Source organism: Bos taurus, chromosome 12 (genome assembly GCF_002263795.3).
Source record: "Bos taurus isolate L1 Dominette 01449 registration number 42190680 breed Hereford chromosome 12, ARS-UCD2.0, whole genome shotgun sequence".
NCBI classification, from domain to species: domain Eukaryota; kingdom Metazoa; phylum Chordata; class Mammalia; order Artiodactyla; family Bovidae; genus Bos; species Bos taurus.
In genome coordinates this window covers 76,146,159-76,165,123 of record NC_037339.1, presented here as the reverse complement: position 1 = coordinate 76,165,123, position 18,965 = coordinate 76,146,159, and the positions used below count along the sequence as shown (strand labels likewise).

Below are 18,965 nucleotides of genomic sequence, written 5' to 3'. Positions count from 1 at the left end.
GGAAACTAGCAGCAGGCAGATTTTGGAGCAAAGCCTTATGATGATGATGGTGATGAAGGCAATGAAAGCTCTTCCCAAGCAGCCAGCACAGGGTTCAAGGGCCACTGCCCAGGAACATGACAAGGATCTCATATGGAAAGAGGGTCCACTTGCTAAATGCTTCTTGAGAGTTAAAAAAATATATATATACATGTATGCAAATAGGCTTGGCTTTTTTTGGGTCCCTAGGGGATGGTATCTTATTTATACAGAAGTTGGCAGTACCCTGTATCTGTATTTCAGTGGGTTGGTTACCAGGAAGGGTACGGAGGATGTGCAGTGGGGGTGTAATTGTGGCTTGCCTTGTTAAGATGGAAAGTAAAATGGAAAATCATGAACTTCACAGTCACCAGGATTCTTTACAACATTATCGTTGTTTAGTCACTAAGTCATGGTCTGACTCTTGTGACCAAATAGAAATACCTCTGTATAACCTGGGTTCGATTCCTGGGTCAGGAAGATTCCCTGGAGAAGAGAACGGCAACCCACTCCAGTATTTTTGCCTGGATAACGCCATGGACAATAGCCCACCAGGCTTCTCTGTCCACGGGGCTGCACAGAGTCAGTCGGACACGACTGAGGAACTTAACACTTTCTTTACAAGTAGCACGGCCTCCCCAAGTACAGTAACCCATCTGCCAGCTCAGATTTGCTTTACTGGATCCCTCAACTACCTCAAGACAGTACCTATCAATGACTCCACATTTGATAACTCAACTAAAGAAATGAAATGGTATATGATGGGTCATACTTAAAATTTTTATTAAGCTTTATATCCTGGAAATACTTTCTTTTAAAGCCTTACCTTACTCACTTTCAGATTTTATCCTGTAAGAAAACTAATCTTAATGGTCAATTCAATACCATTTACTGTGTACTTTCAGATTTGTATTATGTTAATTTCACAGATAGCTTAAAGCCATTGTCAAAAACAGCCATTGGTCTTTGTGACACCTTATGGAGATAGATGGAGAAGGCAATGGCAACCCACTCCAGTACTCTTGCCTGGAAAATCCCATGGACGGAGGCGCCTGGTAGGCTGCAGTCCATGGGGTTGCTAAGAGTCGGACACGGCTGAGCGACTTCACTTTCACTTTTCGTTTTCATGCATTGGAGAAGGAAATGGCAACCCACTCCAGTACTTTTGCCTAGTGAATCCCAGGGACAGAGGAGCCTAGTGGGCTGCCGTCTATGGGGTCTCACAGAGTTGGACACGACTGAAGCAACTTAGCAGCAGCAGCATGGAGATAGATGACCGCATGGATAGAAGTCAGGAACTTAGGGCCTTTCCTTCATCTATAAACTTTTCCAAGTGAAGAAGAAAAAGGGCAAAATACTATATTTTATGCAAGGTGGCACTTATGTAGACATTTGAGTTTGATTCCCAAAGAGAAACCATTGTGAAAGTCGCTAAATGAAAACTAGAAACAAAAGCTTCCTGAATTTCAGAGCATCTTTACGGCACACAAGTTGTATGACTGTGTTCCAGCACAGACTACTGTGTGTATGAGCCAACATGCTGCTTCATAGTAGATGAGAGTCCTCTTTGTGCTAACAGGGTCAGTTCTTAAGATCCTTCAAACAAGACAATAAATATCTATGTCACTTGACAAAGGAATAATGTGCTTTTTTTCAGAAGTCTTCTGCCTCCTCCTTCCAGTATACCACAAGTCTATATAAACGATTTTATCCAATGATAAGGAGCCATACTGCCAAAATGGTAAACTTTAACTGCTAAGTCGCTTCAGTCGTGTCCGACTCTGTGTGACCCCATAGATGGCAGCCCACCAGGCTCCTCCGTCCCTGGGATTCTCCAGGGAAGAACACTGGAGTGGGTTGCCATTTCCTTCTCCAATGCAGGAAAGTGAAAAGTGACAGTGAAGTTGCTCAGTCGTGTCTGACTCTTGGCGACCCCATGGACTGCAGCCTAAAAGGCTCCTCTGTCCATGGGATTTTCCAGGCAAGAGTACTGGAGTGGGGTGCCATTGCCTTCTCCAGGTAAACTTTAAACCTACCCCCAATTAATCTTTTTTAAAAAGGTCTGTACTCTAATCAAACTCAGTTCTTTGTTGTCCTTCGAAAGGACCATACTGCCCATTTCATTCATGAAGCCGCAGTTCCTACATGGCCTTGGAGCACCCTCCCCCTGTCTTGTATTATTAGTTGGCTTCAGGTTTATTTCTCATGCGTTTCCCTTGGGAGCAGGTAACCTTGGAAAACAGGGTCAATGATGTATAATATTTATATTCTGTTACAGAAAAATAGGAGGTGGCCTTATATATCACACATTATTTGAAAATCACAATCTATAAGTCCTTCTACATTGACCAGGTGATATTAACAATTTTAAATAATAACAGGGAGGTAGGAAGAAAACACCTAAGAAAGCTGATAGCTACAAGGCAGCTAACCATATTTCCTCTTCCACAGTTTTATTTTTATGTCTAAAAGGATCATTTGGTTAATTAAAAAAAAAAAACTCTCAAAGCTACTTAGCTTGAGTCAGTATAAACACATAGACTCTTCAGTGACAGTAGAGGAGAGTACAGAATAGTGAAGGTTAGATTTTAGAAATGACATCAGGTATATATGAAGAGTGCAGTTGGTCCAGGAATTATGTAATGTCTTCCTTTTCACAATCTGTGAAACAGGATGAACAGACTGTATTGCCCACACTTTATAAAGAAATCCAAATTCAGGAAAGGAACCTGGTAAATTAAGAGACAGGGAGCAACAGGAATGTAACCCTAACTTCATGTCTCAGTCATTAAAAGGACTGAATCACACAGACTCAGAGAAAAAGTATGAGAAGGCAGGTTTAATTATAGGCCAGCAGGTTAGCTAACCCTTGTACAGGACAAATACCCAAGAGTGGGACGACTACACGCTCTGGCTGTGAGTTCCCGGAGGATGAGGGTGCTGTAGGTTATACACACAGCGTCTGGTACACAGCCTGGCCCCAAGAAGTCTCTCAAATACCCAGCTAATTGCATAGCACCTCTTTTGTACTGACAAAATACTAAAGCCCTACTGAAAGATCTCCAAGGTTGTAAATTTTTTCAGGAAATGAAAAAGAAGTTACATATGCTAGAGAATATGTATTTGTGTAACTGAAGACAGGGCCTCTCAAAGACCCTGCAATTTAAAGTAGATATATTAAAGAACAGAACTAATGTCCCAAGAAGCCAGTTCATATTTAGTTACAGAAATATGTTCTGCTCGAAAACAACTTTAGATTTCAAGAGGCAAGGGCAGTGACTCCTACTGATCACTAAAAAGTACCAGGCAATCTTAAAAGAGGAAGCACGGCCCTTAAATAAACTTTTTAAATGGTCTATTTTGGTCACTCTTAGCCCACTGCAATTTGTTATTCTTTGCAAAGCTAAAAACATCTGCTCATTGGACTATTCAGATAAGAGTGAAAAAATGAAGAGCTGATCTGGCGACAACACAGCCCCTGTTTTGGAATCTGGGGGCGACTAGATCCGCTCAGGAGAACTGATGTCACTGGCAGTTTGCTTTACACTAAACCCTGAAGAACTGGTCACTTAAAAAGTGATCCTCAGACTTCTATTCAACTGCAAGCTCAATTAGCTGAGAAGGAACAACTGCTGACTATTTACTACATGCCACTTTCAAGTACCTGACAGGCATTACCTCCCTTAATCCTCACTACTTTAAGGGGCGGGTAGAACTTTATCTGGGGCTTCCCATGTGGCTCAGTGGTAAAGAATCCTCCTGCCAGTGCAGGAGATGGGGGTTTCAATTCCTGGGTCAGGAAGATCCCTTGGAGGAGGAAATGGTTACCCACTCCAGTGTTCTTGCCTGGAAAATCCCATGGACAGAGGAACCTGCGTGCTATAGTCCACAGGGTTGCAAAGAGTCGAACATGACTGAGTGACTGAGCACACACACATATCTTTATTTTGCTGATGAGGAGACTCAAGTGCCAGGCCATGGAGACGTGGAGCTGGGAGCTCGATCCAAACCCTCTGGCCCCAGGGTAGTGTGACTTGGACCATGAGGTTTTCACCACTACAGAATTATGTTCATTAAGAGACGGCTCCATTCCTCCACTTCCTGCGGCTTCCTGGGCCTTGGACACGTCCCAACACCACGTCGGACCTTCAGCTCATCTTCTTTCCCTGTGGGAGCACCCTAACTTCTCTGCTTCTCAAGCTCCATTCCCTCAGTCCCACACCCTCAGTCCCACACTCAGTCTCATCCATGGTATTTGGCCAGTAAGCCCTGCTTTCATTTTCTCCTCCAGAACTTACTCTTGCCCATCTTTTCTTTGCCCCAAATCAGCATCCTAGGCTGGACGCTGGCAACACACACCTAAATGACCACAACGTCTTGCCCACTGCTCCCCTCACCTGGAGCCAGACACTTTAGCCTTCCTTTCAGGTACTATACCGGAAGTCAGCAGATTAATAACAAAAACCACGCTAAACAACTCCTAACAGTCACATGGTATGAGACTCTAAGGCTTTATATATAATTAAAGCCGACAATAATTCTTCAAGGTTGGCCCCACTGCTGCTGCTACTGCTAGGTCGCTTCAGTCGTGTCTGACTCTGTGCGACCCCATAGATGGCAGCCCGCCAGGCTCCCCCGTCCCTGGGATTCTCCAGGCAAGAACACTGGAGTGGGTTGCCATTTCCTTCTCCAATGCATGCATGCATGCTAAGTCACTTCTGACACTGTGTGACCCTATGGACAGCAGCCCCTCCTCTGTCCACGGGGTTCTCTAGGCAAGAATACTGGAGTGGGTTGCCATTTCCTTCTCCTGGTCCCAGTACTATCACTGTTTTATAGATGAGGAAATTATGCCCCAGAGAAATTCAGTCAATTACCCAAAGCCACACAGTTAGCAAGCAGGGGAGACAGGCTCTTGACTCTACACTTTGGCTCCAAGGTCTGTCACTTGTTATCATGGCATTGTCTCTTTTAAACAAGCAGAGTATATGCCCAGGTCCTCAGACAGCCTTGAAAGAGACACTTACTGCTCACTGGATATTCTCAACTTCCTGTTGTGGCACATTTGACTACCTCCGGCCAATGGGTTGGCCAGAAAAAATGCTGTAGGTCCCTTCCAGGCTGGAGCTCTGGACGGCAGTGAGGGACCTCCCACACCGCTCTTCTGCCATGGGGACCAGCGAGGTTCTAGATGGTGGGACCTCTGTCAGTCTGGGTCCTTGAATGAGTAAACAGAGAACTCCCCAGCCCATACCCCATCCATCTGTGTTGACAAAGTAGCGCAAACAAGAGATGCATTTATATTCAGCCACTGAGATCTCAGGGTTAATTTGGGGCCACAACAGAGGCTAATTAACACACCTACCCATACACCAAGGGTAAGAAAAGAATGTACCCTCTATGCGGTTCTCCCGGCAAACAGATGTAATCTTCCCTAATCCCAGTTTCATCATGTCATTTCACGCTCCAGGATTGAGAATAGTTCCCCATCATGGACCGCATGAAGCAAAAGTTCCTCTCGTACACTTTCAAGCGTCTGCTACCTCGCTGTTCTTCATTGCTCAGTAAGTACCTCTCAAGACAGCCGGTCTACCCCATGAATATGACAAATACTTGGTCCTTTTGGTTAGATTCTCCTGCTTCTGCCATTCATCCTTTACACTCACATTCTAACTGTACCTCCTCCTTCCATTCTCCTTTGACTACTCAAAGCCACCCATCTTCCCTTTCCTCAACTTATTTGGCTTTCATATATCCTATGCCACACAGTTTTAACTTTAGACAAAAACTATCTTGCCACAAAAGAAGAGGAAAAAATACAATGGCCTGGAAACCTGGTTCTGGTTTGACTGTGTATCAGCTACATCACCTCTTGTCAAGTCTTTTAGCCTTTCTAGATTTCCGTTATCTTATCAAAGAAATAACGGCACTACATGACATGTACGCTCTCTGCCAACCATCACACAGCCTGTGGTCTGTTATTTCACATGCACCACTCTTATATCCCTCAGTTTAAACATATGCCCCATTAGGGCAAAGATCTTGAATCTTCCTTCTATTCTGGGTAGCTTCAAGCACAGCACCTTGCATGGAGATAATGCTCAAAGAAATATACGTTGGGATTTCCCTGGTGGTCCAGTGGTTTAGAATTGACCTGCCAATGAAGGAGACATGGGTTTGATCCCTGGTCTGGGAACTAAGATCCCACATGCTGAGGGGCAACTATGCCTGTGCACCACAACTACTGAGCCTGCACACTGCAATTATTGAAGCCTGCATGCCCTAGAGCCTGTGCTCCACAATAACAGAAGCCACCGCTACCAGAAGCCCACGCACTGCAACCAGAGAGTAGTCCCACTTGCCACAATGGGAGGAAGCCCTCACGCAGCAGTGAAGACCCAGTGCAGCGATAAATGACTAAATAAATTTTAAAAATTAAATACACACACACACACACACACACACATGTTGACTACAGGTCATCAAATAGTAGCTGAGGACATTATATGATTGTTGCTGTTATTCAGTCACTAAGTCACGCCGACTCTTTGCGGCCCCATGGACTGTAGCACGCCAGGCTTCCCTGTCCTCCACTATCTCCCAGAGTTTGCTCAAATCCATGTCCGCTGAATCAGTGATGCTATCTAACCATCTCATCCTCTGCCACCTCTTTCTCCTTTTGCCTTCAATCTTTACCAGCATCAGAGTCTTCTCCAATGATCAGCTCTTTACATCAGGTGGCCAAAGTACTGGCGCTTCAGCTTCAGCATCAGTCCTTCCAATGAATATTCAGGGTTGATTTCCTTTAGGATGGACTGGTTTGACCTCTATGCTGTCCATGGGACTCTCAAGAGTCTTCTCCAGCACCACAATTTGAAAGCGTCATTCTTCTATGCTTAGCCCTCTTTATGATCCAACTCTCACATCCATACACAACTACTGGAAAAATCATAGCTTTGACCGTACAGACCTTTGTTGGCAAAGTGATATCTCTGCTTTTTAATACACTAAGTTTGTGACAGCTTTCCTTCCAAGGAGCAAGCATCTTTTAATTTCATGGCTACAGTCACCATCTGCAGTGATTCTGGAGCCCAAGAAAATAAAACCTGTCACTGCTTCCACTTTTTCTCCTTCATTTGCCATGAAGTGATGGGACCAGATGCCATGATCTTAGTTTTTTGAATGCTGAGTTTTAAACCAGCTTCTTCACTCTCCTCTCTCACCCTCATCAAGAGACTCTTTAGTTCCTCTTCACTTTCTGCCATTAGAGTGGTATCATCTGCATTTCTGAGGTTGTTGATATTTCTCCCAGCAATCTTGATTCCGCTTGCGATTCATTCAGCCTGGCATTTCACATGATGTACTCTATGTATGTACATAGAGTTAAATAAGCAGGGTGGCAATATACAGCCTGACGCACTCCTTTCCCAGTACTGAACCAGTCAGTTGTTTCATGTAAGTCTCTAACTGTGGCTTCTTGACCTGCATACAGGTTTCTTAGGAGACACATAAGGTGGCCTGGTATGCCCAGCTCTCTAAGAATTTTTCACAGTTTTTTGTGATCTGCACAGACTATGCACAGGCTTTTGCATAGTCATTGAAGCAGAAGTAGATGTTTTTCTGGAATTCCTTTGTTTTCTCTATGGTCCAATGGATGTTGGCAATTTGATTTCTGGTTCCTCTGCCTTTTTTTTAAATCCAGCTTGTTCATTGGAAGGACTGATGTTGAAGCTGAAACTTCAATACTTTGGCCACCTGATGCGAAGAGCTGACTCATTTGAAAAGACCCTGATGCTGGGAAAGATTGAGGGCAGGAGGAGAAGGGACGACAGAGGATAAGATGGTTGGATGGACGACAGAGGATAAGACGGTTGGATGGCATCACCGACTCAACGGACGTGAGTTTGGGTGGACTCCGGGAGTTGGTGATGGACAGGGAGGCCTGGCGTGCTGCGGTTCATGGGGTCACAAAGAGTTGGACATGACTGAGTGACTGAACTGAACTGTACATCTGTAAGTTCTCAGTTTATGTACTGCTGAAGCCTAGCTTGAAGGATTTTGAGCATAACCCTACTAGCATGTGAGATGAGCACAACTGTCCAGCAGTTTGAACAATCTTTGGCACTGCCCTTATTTGGGACTGGAATGAAAACTGATCTTTTCCAGTCCTGTGGCCACTGCTGAATCTTCCAAATTCGCTGACACATTGAGTGCAGCACTTTAACAGCATCATCTTTTAGGATTTCAAACAGGTCATCTGGAATTCCATCACCTCCACTAGCTTTATTTGTAGTAATGTTTCCTAAGGCCCACTTGACTTCACACTCCAGGATGCCTGGCTCCATTTAAGTGATCACACAATCATGGTTATCTGGGTCATTAAGACCTTTTCTGTACAGTTCCTCTGTGTATTCTCACCACCTTTTCTTAATCTCTTCTGCTTCTGTTAGGCCTTTACCATTTTCTGTCTGTATTATGATTGTGTATGCATGTGAGCTAAGTTACTTCAGTCATCTGCCACTCTGTGTGACCCTACAGACTGTAGCCCTCCAGGCTCCTCTGTCCATGGGATTCTCCAGGCAAGAATACTGGAGTGGGTGGCCATGCCCTCCTCCAGGGGATCTTCCCGACCCAGGGAATGAACCCGTGTCTCTTACACCTCCTGCACTGGCAGGTGGGCTCTTTACCCCTAAAGCCTCCTCAGAATCCCCTTATTATGATTAGTACTATTCAAGTATGATGGAGGAGAGATCTTATTCTTGTGTGTGGTAGTTTGTTAGGCAGCAACAGATAACTAATACATTATGGTATAGAAATACTAATCCTGGAAAATATTTTAAATTGGAAACTATAATGACATTTAAATAAATCAAGACTTCTTTTCCAAAAAATAAACAAAAAGTTTTCTGATGAGAGTATAAGAGGCATGCCACTAGCTTTCCCTCTTCTTCCATACACACAGAGGCAACAGATGATTATGTTCATTTAATCTGTCCCTGATAATGCAGATCCAGATATTATTTTATTTTTCAATAGCTTATCTGCCCCTCAAATGGTAAAGACTTTCGCTTTCTCTTTATTTGTACACTTACTATGTTGCTTCTCATTGTTGACAGTGGTATTTGGATGTCTTGTCTATCTGAGTAAACTGCCAGCCACGTCTGGGCAGGAACCCTTCTGTCTCGCATGGTACCTACTATAATGGGTCTGAACCAAGAACTCAAGTAATTTTTGATTGGCTTTTAACAGTTTTTTCAGAGTGTGAGAACATTTATTTTTGGTTTCCATATCTTGTAAGAATGACTTTTCCCATGCAGATTTTGAGAAGAAAAAAAATGCGTCAAAATGAAACTACAAGGAGGCTGAAAAAGGTTTTAATCCTACTCTTAAAAAAGTAACATTTTGATGTGTTCTCACTCTTTGAGTTCCACAATTTTCCCCTTAAGTCCTGGAGTGAAATATCTGCTTTTTAAAATATATAGTAAAAATATATGGGGTCATTGCCTGTATCAGGGTTTTAAAAAAATCAACGCAAACTACATTACTGGTCTATCATATATTATATATAATTCAACACAGTCCCTGGTGTGAGTTCCAACAATCTGGAAAGCGCTCGCCCTGAGCCTGGGCATGGATGGTGCCTGCACCCACATGCTCAGGTCCCCAGAGACCCAAGGAAGGGAGACTCTGGGAGGAGCGCGAGATCCCTAGGGGAGAGACCTGCAGAGGGGCTGGTCAACTGAAGGCAGGAGCAGGGCTGAGAAATACTGTAGGTCTTAGCCATGAAGAATTGAGGAAGCAAGAGTAAAACAGAAGAGAGAAAGGAAGAAGTGTCTCATAAGGGACCCAACTGTTGAACTATTTGAACTTTGGTGTCTGACAAAATGCTGATAAGGTGATGGGTACACAGTAGTCTTTCATTATACTGTTCTCTCTGCATTCACGTATCTTTGAAATTTTCTATCATAAATTTTTAAAATCGTTAAGTATAGTCTCCAATACATTCCCCACACTGCTGGGCCATCAGGGCCACTGGAGGCAGAAATTCAGGGATGAGTGGGAGGGGAAGGTGGTGGTCACACGGCTACTGGTCTCCATCTCTCACCACTGAGCCGCACAACCCAAGTCACGTGGGAAGACAGGAATGAGACATATGGGGCCACGTTCATATCTCAAGAGTGCAGGGAAGGGTAGTCTAAAGGACCTATAAGAAGTCCTAGTAAGAAACGGCTTTTTGTGACAAAGTCACTAGCAAATTACAGGTTATACCAGATACCTGCATGAAAAGACTGTCGGGCTTTCATACACACACACACACACACACACATGGGCAAAAAGCTGCTTCCTTTCCCTTAAACCACATTCCAGTTCAAATCTGAATGCTTCAGATATGGGTATGTTGCTCTGGACATATACGTTTGAAGTCAAAGATAAAACTTACGTTCTTTTGATTACCAATACTGTCAGCCAAGGTTCACCTACAGATAATAGAAACTTCTCAAGCTGTTTCGGGCAAGAGAAGATTCAGTATACAAAACTAGGTGTTTGTAAAATTTTTAAAAGGGCCAGAAGGGCAGATCCAGGCTTGGTGTCCAGGAACAGACTCTGAAGCAACACATAAGGACTGGTCTACCATGAACACGGTTTCCTCTGCCAGAGTCAGGATGCTGGGAATCAGGAAGTCATTACATCATTTCAACAGAGTCTAGGAAGCAGGAAGTAGTCTGAACTGTAACCTCCAGGGCTGTGGGGTCTGCGGAAATGGACCACCAAAACGGGCATCTCAAATGCTACTGCCTCAGCTCACACTGAATTCAAGCACCGCACAAGACCCTAAATCATCGTAGGACTCTGGACGCAAGGGAGTGTGAGAAAGACAGCATTAAGCTTTCCAACCTCTGTTTTCTGTGGATACACACTAAGAGGACCCTGGAAAAGGTAAAGAGCAAGACGATCCAGGCATAGTCACTACACCACAACAAACATTAAAGCTTTCCACCAAATGGGACGGAGTGTCTAATTAAAAAAAGAGAAAGTTAAGAGATACCATAACCAAATGCAAAACCAAATGTAAAGGGCTTTTTCAAAGAGAAAAAATGAATATAGGAGAAGTCTGAATATAGTTTTGGTATTATAAGTAATTATTAAGGAATTATAAATAATTTTGCTAGGTTAAAGTAATATGTTTCTATAAGCAAATGCCACTACTTTTTAGACCTTCCTTAAATATGGAATATTCCCTTGTGCCTCAGATGGTTAAGAATCTGCCTGCAATGCAGGAGACCTGGGTTCAATCTCTGCGTCAGGAAGATCCCCTGGAGAAGAGAATGGCAACCCACTCCAGTTTTCTTGACTGGAAAATTCCATGGACAGAAGAGCCTGGCAGGCTACAGCCCATTGGGTCAAAGAGCACAACTAAGCAACTTCCACTTGATTATGATGTCCAAAAACTGCTACAAAATGCCTGAAAGTATTTAGTTTTTAGGGGACTAGAAAAAGAATAGGGAAGGGAGGCAAAAATGTTAATTATTATTTCTGGGTTCTAGGGCTCATTTTTGGAGAAGGCAATGGCAACCCACTCCAGTACTCCTGCCTGGAAAATCCCATGGATGGAGGAGCCTGGAAGGCTGCACTCCATGGGGTGGCTGAGGGTTGGACACGACTGAGTGACTTCACTTTCACTTTTCACTTTCATGCACTGGAGAAGGAAATGGCAACCCACTCCAGTGTTTTTGCCTGGAGAATCCCAGGGATGGGGGAGCCTGGTGGGCTGCCATCTATGGGGTCACACAGAGTCGGACATGATTGAAGCGACTTAGTAGTAGTAGTAGTAGTAGTAGTAGTAGTAGTAGGGCTCATTTTGGGTTCCCTGGTGGCTCAGATGGTAAAGAATTTGCCTGCAATGTGGGAAATATCCCTGGGTTGGGAAGATCCCCTGGAGGAGAGGGCTTCCCTGGTGGCTCAGATGGTAAAGAATCCGCCTGCAATGCGGGAGACCTGGGTTCAATCCCTGGGTTGGGAAGAGTCCCTGAAGGAGGGCATGGCAACCCACTCCAGTATTCTTGCCTAGAGAATCCCCATGGACAGAGGAGCCTGGCGGATGACAGTCCATGGGAGCAAAAAGAGTCAGACATGACGGAGCAACTAAGCACAGGGCTCATTTTATTATTCTCTTTGCTTCTGTGATTGAAATTTTTCAAAATAAAAAGCTCTAACAGATTATACCAAGAGAAACACGGAAGCACAAATTATTTTCATCTAATGCTTCCTTCAAAAACTTTAATTTTACTATATTATTAAAATCAGTACCATCTTCTATAAAGTAACTAGCTTATACTCTTCAAAATGTCAAGATCACAAGAGATAAAGATAGAATGAAGACTGTCCCAGATAAAAAGGTAAAGGGACATAACAATTAAACACAAGATGTAATTCCAAGATGTGACATGGCCATCCTTTTTTTTTTCTTTTTTACTATAAAACTGTCCAATTGCTAATTTTATGGTCATATATACTGAGGTATTCAGGGATAAAGGGGCATTACATCGACAACTTGCTCTCAGATGATTCAGAAAAAAAAAACAACCCTATATATATAGAGAAAGAGGGAAAATGACAAAACAAACAAAAAACATTAACAATTAGGGCATCTGGGTTTAGGGTCCTATTGTCGTAACCTTCCTAGAAGGCCTGAATTATTTCAGATTTTTTTTAAAAAAGTATAAAACACAGTGGCAGCATTAGGGAGCTCTGAAGAGAAACAGCATAGTTTTTTTTTTTTTTTTTTTTCCTGTCTATTAAATTAAAATGATGAATCACAAGCTGGAATCAAGATTGCTGGGAGAAATATTAACAACCTCAGACATGCAGATGATACCACTCTAATGACAGAAAGTGAAGAGGAACTAAAGAGCTTCTTAAGGATGAAAGAGGAGAGTGAAAAAGATGGCTTAAAACTCAACATCCAAAAAACTAAGATCATGGCATCTGGTCCCATCACTTCATGGCAAATAGAAGGGGAAAAAGTTGGAAGCAGTGACAGATTTTATTTTCTTGGCTTCAAAATCACTGTAGATGGTGACTGTAGCCATGAAATTAAAAGATGCCTGCTCCTTGGAAGGAAAGCTATGACAAACCTAGATAACGCATTAAAAAGCAGAGACATCATTTTGCTGACGAAGGTCCATATAGTCAAAGCTACGGTTTTTCCTAGTAGTCACAGATGGACGTGAGAGTTGGACTATAAAGAAGGCTGAGTGCCAAAGAACTGATGCTTTCAAAGTATGGTGCTAGAGAAGACTCTTGAGAGTCCCTTGGAAAGCAAAGAGATCAAACCAGTCAATCCTAAAGGAAATCAGCCATGAATATTCATTGGAAGGAATGAGGCTGAAGCTGAAGCTCCAATACTTCAGCCACCTAACATGAAGAGCCAATTCACTGGAAAAGACCCTGATGCTGGGAAAGATTGAGGGCAGGAAAAGAAGGAGATGACAGAGAATGAGATGGTTGGATGGTCCACTGACTCAATGGACATGAGTAGGAGCAAACTTCAAGAGACGGTGGAGGACAGAGAAGCCTGGCGTGCTGCGATCCATGTGGTCGCAGAGAGTCGGAGATGACTTAGCAACTGAACGACGACGACAACAACTTGAAACCTAGAAGCTACATAACTGGAGTACTGCACAGGTGGTGCTTTTTCACACAGCATTCCATGGCGGATTATTTTTGTAATTCTCATTTAGCAGCAAAACTTGAATGTAATCATAAAAATTGCCTTTAGAGACTAACATTTACTTTTATAAACATTTGTAACACTGTAGCTGAAAATCCAAATAGGAAGTTTCAGTTTGATGAATTTATACACTCAAATTACTTTCTAAAAGAGTGAACAGGTGACCATTAATTGGATTTTTTAAACCTAAAAAAAAAAAAGGAAAGTGGCATTAAGGCTCTGTTGCACAGAGGGACATGTTTGTGTTGAGTCAGACAGGCATGAATTTCAATCTAGGCTCTGGCACTTAAATAGCTGTGAGCCTGATGATTAAATCAATTCTCAGACCCTCCGCTTTCTCATGAAGGATACAACCGTATCAATATCTACTACTCTTGCAAGACTGCCATGGGTGTTCATTTAAAAGGAACATATGTAAAACAGGGCTCTATGGTACAAAATAGTCATTTAATATTTATTGGTCAAAATTACTAAAGAAAAAGAGCTTATTTTGCTGCCAAAAAAATCCCCCAATCGAATGTATAATATTAACATTTCAACACTATTGTACTTTCTCTCCATGTTGTTGCTGATACTAATGAACACATGCTTTATCTCATATTTATACAAAAAGCATCTATTAAGGGCTTCCTCCTGTTTGTGGCGCCAGGATGCAAGGACTGAAAATAATACAGACCAAGTTACCCTCACAAATCTCATGTTCCACAAGTCAATATCAAACATTAAGTAGGCAGACAATCTTCCCTCAGTGGGAAGGGATACATTTAAGTATTAACTATGGTTTCACTGCATCCAAGGCTGGATTTTTGCCCTCACCCAAGTGGTCTCTGAACTACTTCAATAAACCCTCTTTCTACTAAATAAACCAGTGTTGGTTCTATTACTTCAAGTAACAGGCATGCCTGTGTCTTGTAATTCAGAAAGCCGTTTTTTCCTTTGACCTCAGATAACAGAAGCAAATTAGATATTTCCGAACTCAAGGTATACCATATACCAAAAAAAAAAAAAAAACTCAACCCTGAGATAAATATGAGATTATTTTTGTGTGTTACATATCTTGCCATGGTTACCAAGACGTGGTGAGCATTTTGAAATTTTTTTCTTAGAATAATACAATGATCTGAATCTAAAATCTTTGTAAAGTACAACTTCCAATGATAAACAAGAACAGGAAGTGAATCTTGAACAGAACCAGACTGAGTTCCCTTCAGTACTATTTACTCTGCTGTCATCTAGCCTGGTTAACAACATTAAACTTTTCACCATCCTAGCCTAAAGTTCTTAACATCTTCATTTCTGTTTCAATAAAACATATTTTCTATCAAACTGGAAATTTTGACATGTACTTAAATATTTTAAGTCCTAAGAGGAAGACAAGCTAAAATAAAGGAATTGAGTAGCGAAGTAACTGACAAAAGCAGAAATGAAAACAGATGTTAAACTTCTTTGAAACAAATTTTTACTGATAGCCTCAACCAAAGCTATTTCAGTCAATGACTAGAAATATTCTACCTAGTCAAAAGATCTCAACAAGCTTCATAGGTCACTGCCTCCTCCAGGGTGTGGGCTAACTCTTTTCAGGGTTCTATTTACCACCCAGCACCGTGCATGTCAAAATAGGTGAGAGGCTCTGTAAAAGCTTCAGTGGGTCAGTGGTCTGCCATCAGGGGTAATTTTGTGCCCCTCAATGTCATCTGGCACTATCTGGAGACATTTCTAGTTGTCAGGACCTGGGAGGTGGGAGGTGCTGCAGACATCTGAGGGCAGAGGCCAGGAGTGTTACTCAACAGTCTGTGATGCACAGGACAGCCCCCCAACAGCAAAGACCTATGTGACCAAAAGTGCCAGCCGAGGCTGAGAACACTCTGGTTTGGGTTGACAGTATCACTGCCCTTCACGTTCAAGTGTAAAATCACCGATGGGGTGGCTTCCTATAACCTCTGATGATAGCTTACAGAGTCTTTCAAACAGGATACACTACATCTACTCCTTGGGAAGATGCTCAGGCCACTGAAACTGCCAATGAAATCTCCCGTGTGAAAAACCTGAGTCTCCTTTCACAATTAACCAGCCGTCTGTGGGGGTAAGAGACTCACTATTGATGTCGCTTTTTTGATTCGAAAGACACTGGGCTTCAAACATTACTAACACCTTGATTACACTGAGTAGCAATCTCATTTTCTAGTCATCCCTTAAAACAGCGTCAAACACACAAGTGAAGTAACAGAAGCCACTTCCTCTCCTTATGTATCTTTTAACATCATCATGACTTTTCTTTTTCCACTTTACAGAAAATGCTGCTCAAGGCTTCTGAGCTGGCTTCCTCAGAGGAGATGACAGTTCCCACTGTACAGAGGATTAAAGTGACACCAGTGTGTGTGCAGACCGCCTGGGACGAGCATGGTGTGTGCTGACTCCTGATGGGTGACGTCAGACACACAGCATGAGACACCTGGACACTAAACTGAGAACTTCGGGGTTAAGATAAGAGCTATTCTGGGATGCCCCTGGTGGTCCAGTGCTTAAGAATCCGCTTTGCACTGCAGAGGATGCAGGTTCGATCCCTGCTCAAGGAACCTTAGGATCCACATCCCGCAGCCGGCACACCGCAGCTCCAGAGCCCGCATGCCACAACTGGAGTGTCTACTGGCCGCAACGTGACGCAACTAAGGCTCAGTGTGGCCAAATAAATAACTCAAGACTTTTGTTTTATAAAAAGCTATTCTGGGGACTTGCGTGGTGGTACAGTGGATAAGAATCTGCCTGCCAAGGCAAGGGACATGGGTTCGATCCCTGGTCTGGGAAGATTCCACATGCTGCAGAGCAATTACCCCCAGAAGCCACAACTATTGGGCCCATGAGCCGAAACTATCGAGTCTGTGTGCCCCAACTACTAAAACGCACAAGTCTAGAGCCTGTGCTCTGCAACAAGAGAAGCCACGGCAGTGAGCAGCCTGTGCAACGCAATGGAGAGCAGCCCCTGCTCACCCGCAACTAGAGAAAGCCTGAGCAAAGAGCAACGAAGACCCTAGCACAGCCATAAATGAATAAATATATTTTAAAAAGAAAAAAAAACCTCTTCTGAGAATATAAGAATGAATGGATTTTATGTTTTTTCTCTAGATATGATACTGGAATGATTTTATAAATCAACAACATTTTAATCTTTTAAACATATCACTGAACTCATATTTGAAATTCAGTTTTTACATTTTTCTTATAAGTAACAGATTTGAGGTAAGTCATCAAAAAAAAAAAAAAGAGAAAAGAAAGAAAAGTGCATTAGTACAAAAGAAAAATTGAAGTAACTAGCAGGTGGTAGATCAAAATTTCCATCGCGGCAGGTCTCTCTGGTGTTCAAGAACACTTCACGGCTTCGTGCCATCTTCCTGATGCTCCACGCTGAGGGAGCTTTCAACAAGAGAGGAAGATTTTGTTCCAAAAAGCACTAAGTTGAGAGAAGCGTCAATTAGGTAAACAAGTATAAAATCAAGTGGTAAATGTTACATGTAACTTGAAGCACAGAGTCATCTGTGAGCACAAAGGAAGATGTGATCACTTCTGGCTGGGGTAGAGGTTCACAGAGTAGAGATGTCCAAGGTGAGCCTTGAAGGTCAAGAAAAATTTTGCCAGGTAAAGAGGAGAGAGGATATTGCAATCAGAATTGTCTGACTTATGAATAAATTAATTCAGAGGGTGGTCAATAATGCAATTAGGCCAGTGCGTAGAGCACAAGGGGGGACTGAGTAGACGAGGCTGGAAAGGTGGGTGGGAACTCAACTCTGAGGTGCCTCACTAACAAGTTAGACTTTACGGCGCAGCAGTAGGAAGTCACAGGTTTAAGAAGGTGTAAAGGAACGAGGTAAGATCTTTTCTGGAGATAAAGTTATGGAGGAGGGGGAACAGCACAGATGACAGCGTGGAGCTGGTGACCGGATGAACAGTCGAGAGGCTACTGCAGTAGTCCACACAAAAGGAGATGAAATGGAATCAAAACAACACGGCTTTTCATTCACGTATTTGCTCCACCCGCCCACCATCCATTCACCCATCCATCCAACCACCCACCAAACACAGTGCCCCCTGTGTGGGAGCCACCATGCTAACCGAGGCCTGACTGATGGGTAAGATAAGCATGGCCTTTGCTTGCGAGAGCTTATATGCTATGGAGGACATGGATATTAAACCATCTATTACACAATTAATTTTTATGGTGACAAGAGTTATGAATGGCCTAAGAGAGCGTATCACCCTGCCCTAATCTCAGGGTGGGCATGGTCCAAGAAAGCTTCGAGGAGTGACCTTTTGGCTCTTCCTGACGCCTTGGAATTGGGGGTATGTATTTTCTCACACCTCTCATTCTAAATAAAAATGTGAGAACCTTCTGTTTCACTAGTCCACTTTGCTTTTGTGCAGCCACATTTAAGTACTGACTTCCTAAAACCACTGGTAGGTCTAACGAAACCAGTAGGCATGGCGGGGAGGGGAAAGGAAGACTGAGGATAAACGGAGTGGAGTGGGGTGGGCAGAAGCTAAAGGGTGAGAGAAGGGGAGGGAGGAGACGGTGGAGTCTGTAAGGAAAAGAGATGGGGCAACAGGGCTAGGGATCCAAAGGTTTAGCTTCACAATAGCAGACTCACTAAGGAGAGAAAGCCTAAACTGTTCTTGTGACTGATACTCAGAAACATAATCCTTTGCAGACTGATAAACATGATGACCCAGCAGCCTGCCAACTTCCACTGCTTTATCTTGCCTGGGAGGCATTCTGATTTTAGAGTGGAGCAATCTAGGCCAAAACTCCAACTGACTTACATGCCCCTGGACAGATGCCCCTGGACAGATCTCTATCTTTTTGAGAATCAGATAGATTCTTTTTGAGATTAGATAGATCTTTTCTTTTTTTTGAGATCAGATAGATCTTTTCCCATCAGTGAAATAGATACCAAGAGATAGCTGCAGTAACAGGCAAATTTGGCCTTGGAGTACAAAACTGAAGCAGGGCAAAGGCTAACAGAGTTTTGCCAAAAGAATGCACTGGTCATAGCAAACACCCTCTTCTAAAAACACAAGAGAAGACTCTACACATGGACATCACCAGATGGTCAATACCGAAATCAGATTGATTATATTCTTTGCAGCCAAAGATGGAGAAGCTCTCTATACAGGCAGCAAAAACAAGACCGGCAGCTGACTGTAGCTCAGATCATGAACTCCT

General features: G+C 43.0%; 1 protein-coding gene across 2 annotated transcripts in view; it reads right to left on the bottom strand.

Annotated features, from left to right (window-relative positions):
* Nucleotides 1–18,965, bottom strand: part of UBAC2 (UBA domain containing 2) — a 170,469-nt gene that overhangs the window by 84,983 nt on the left and 66,521 nt on the right.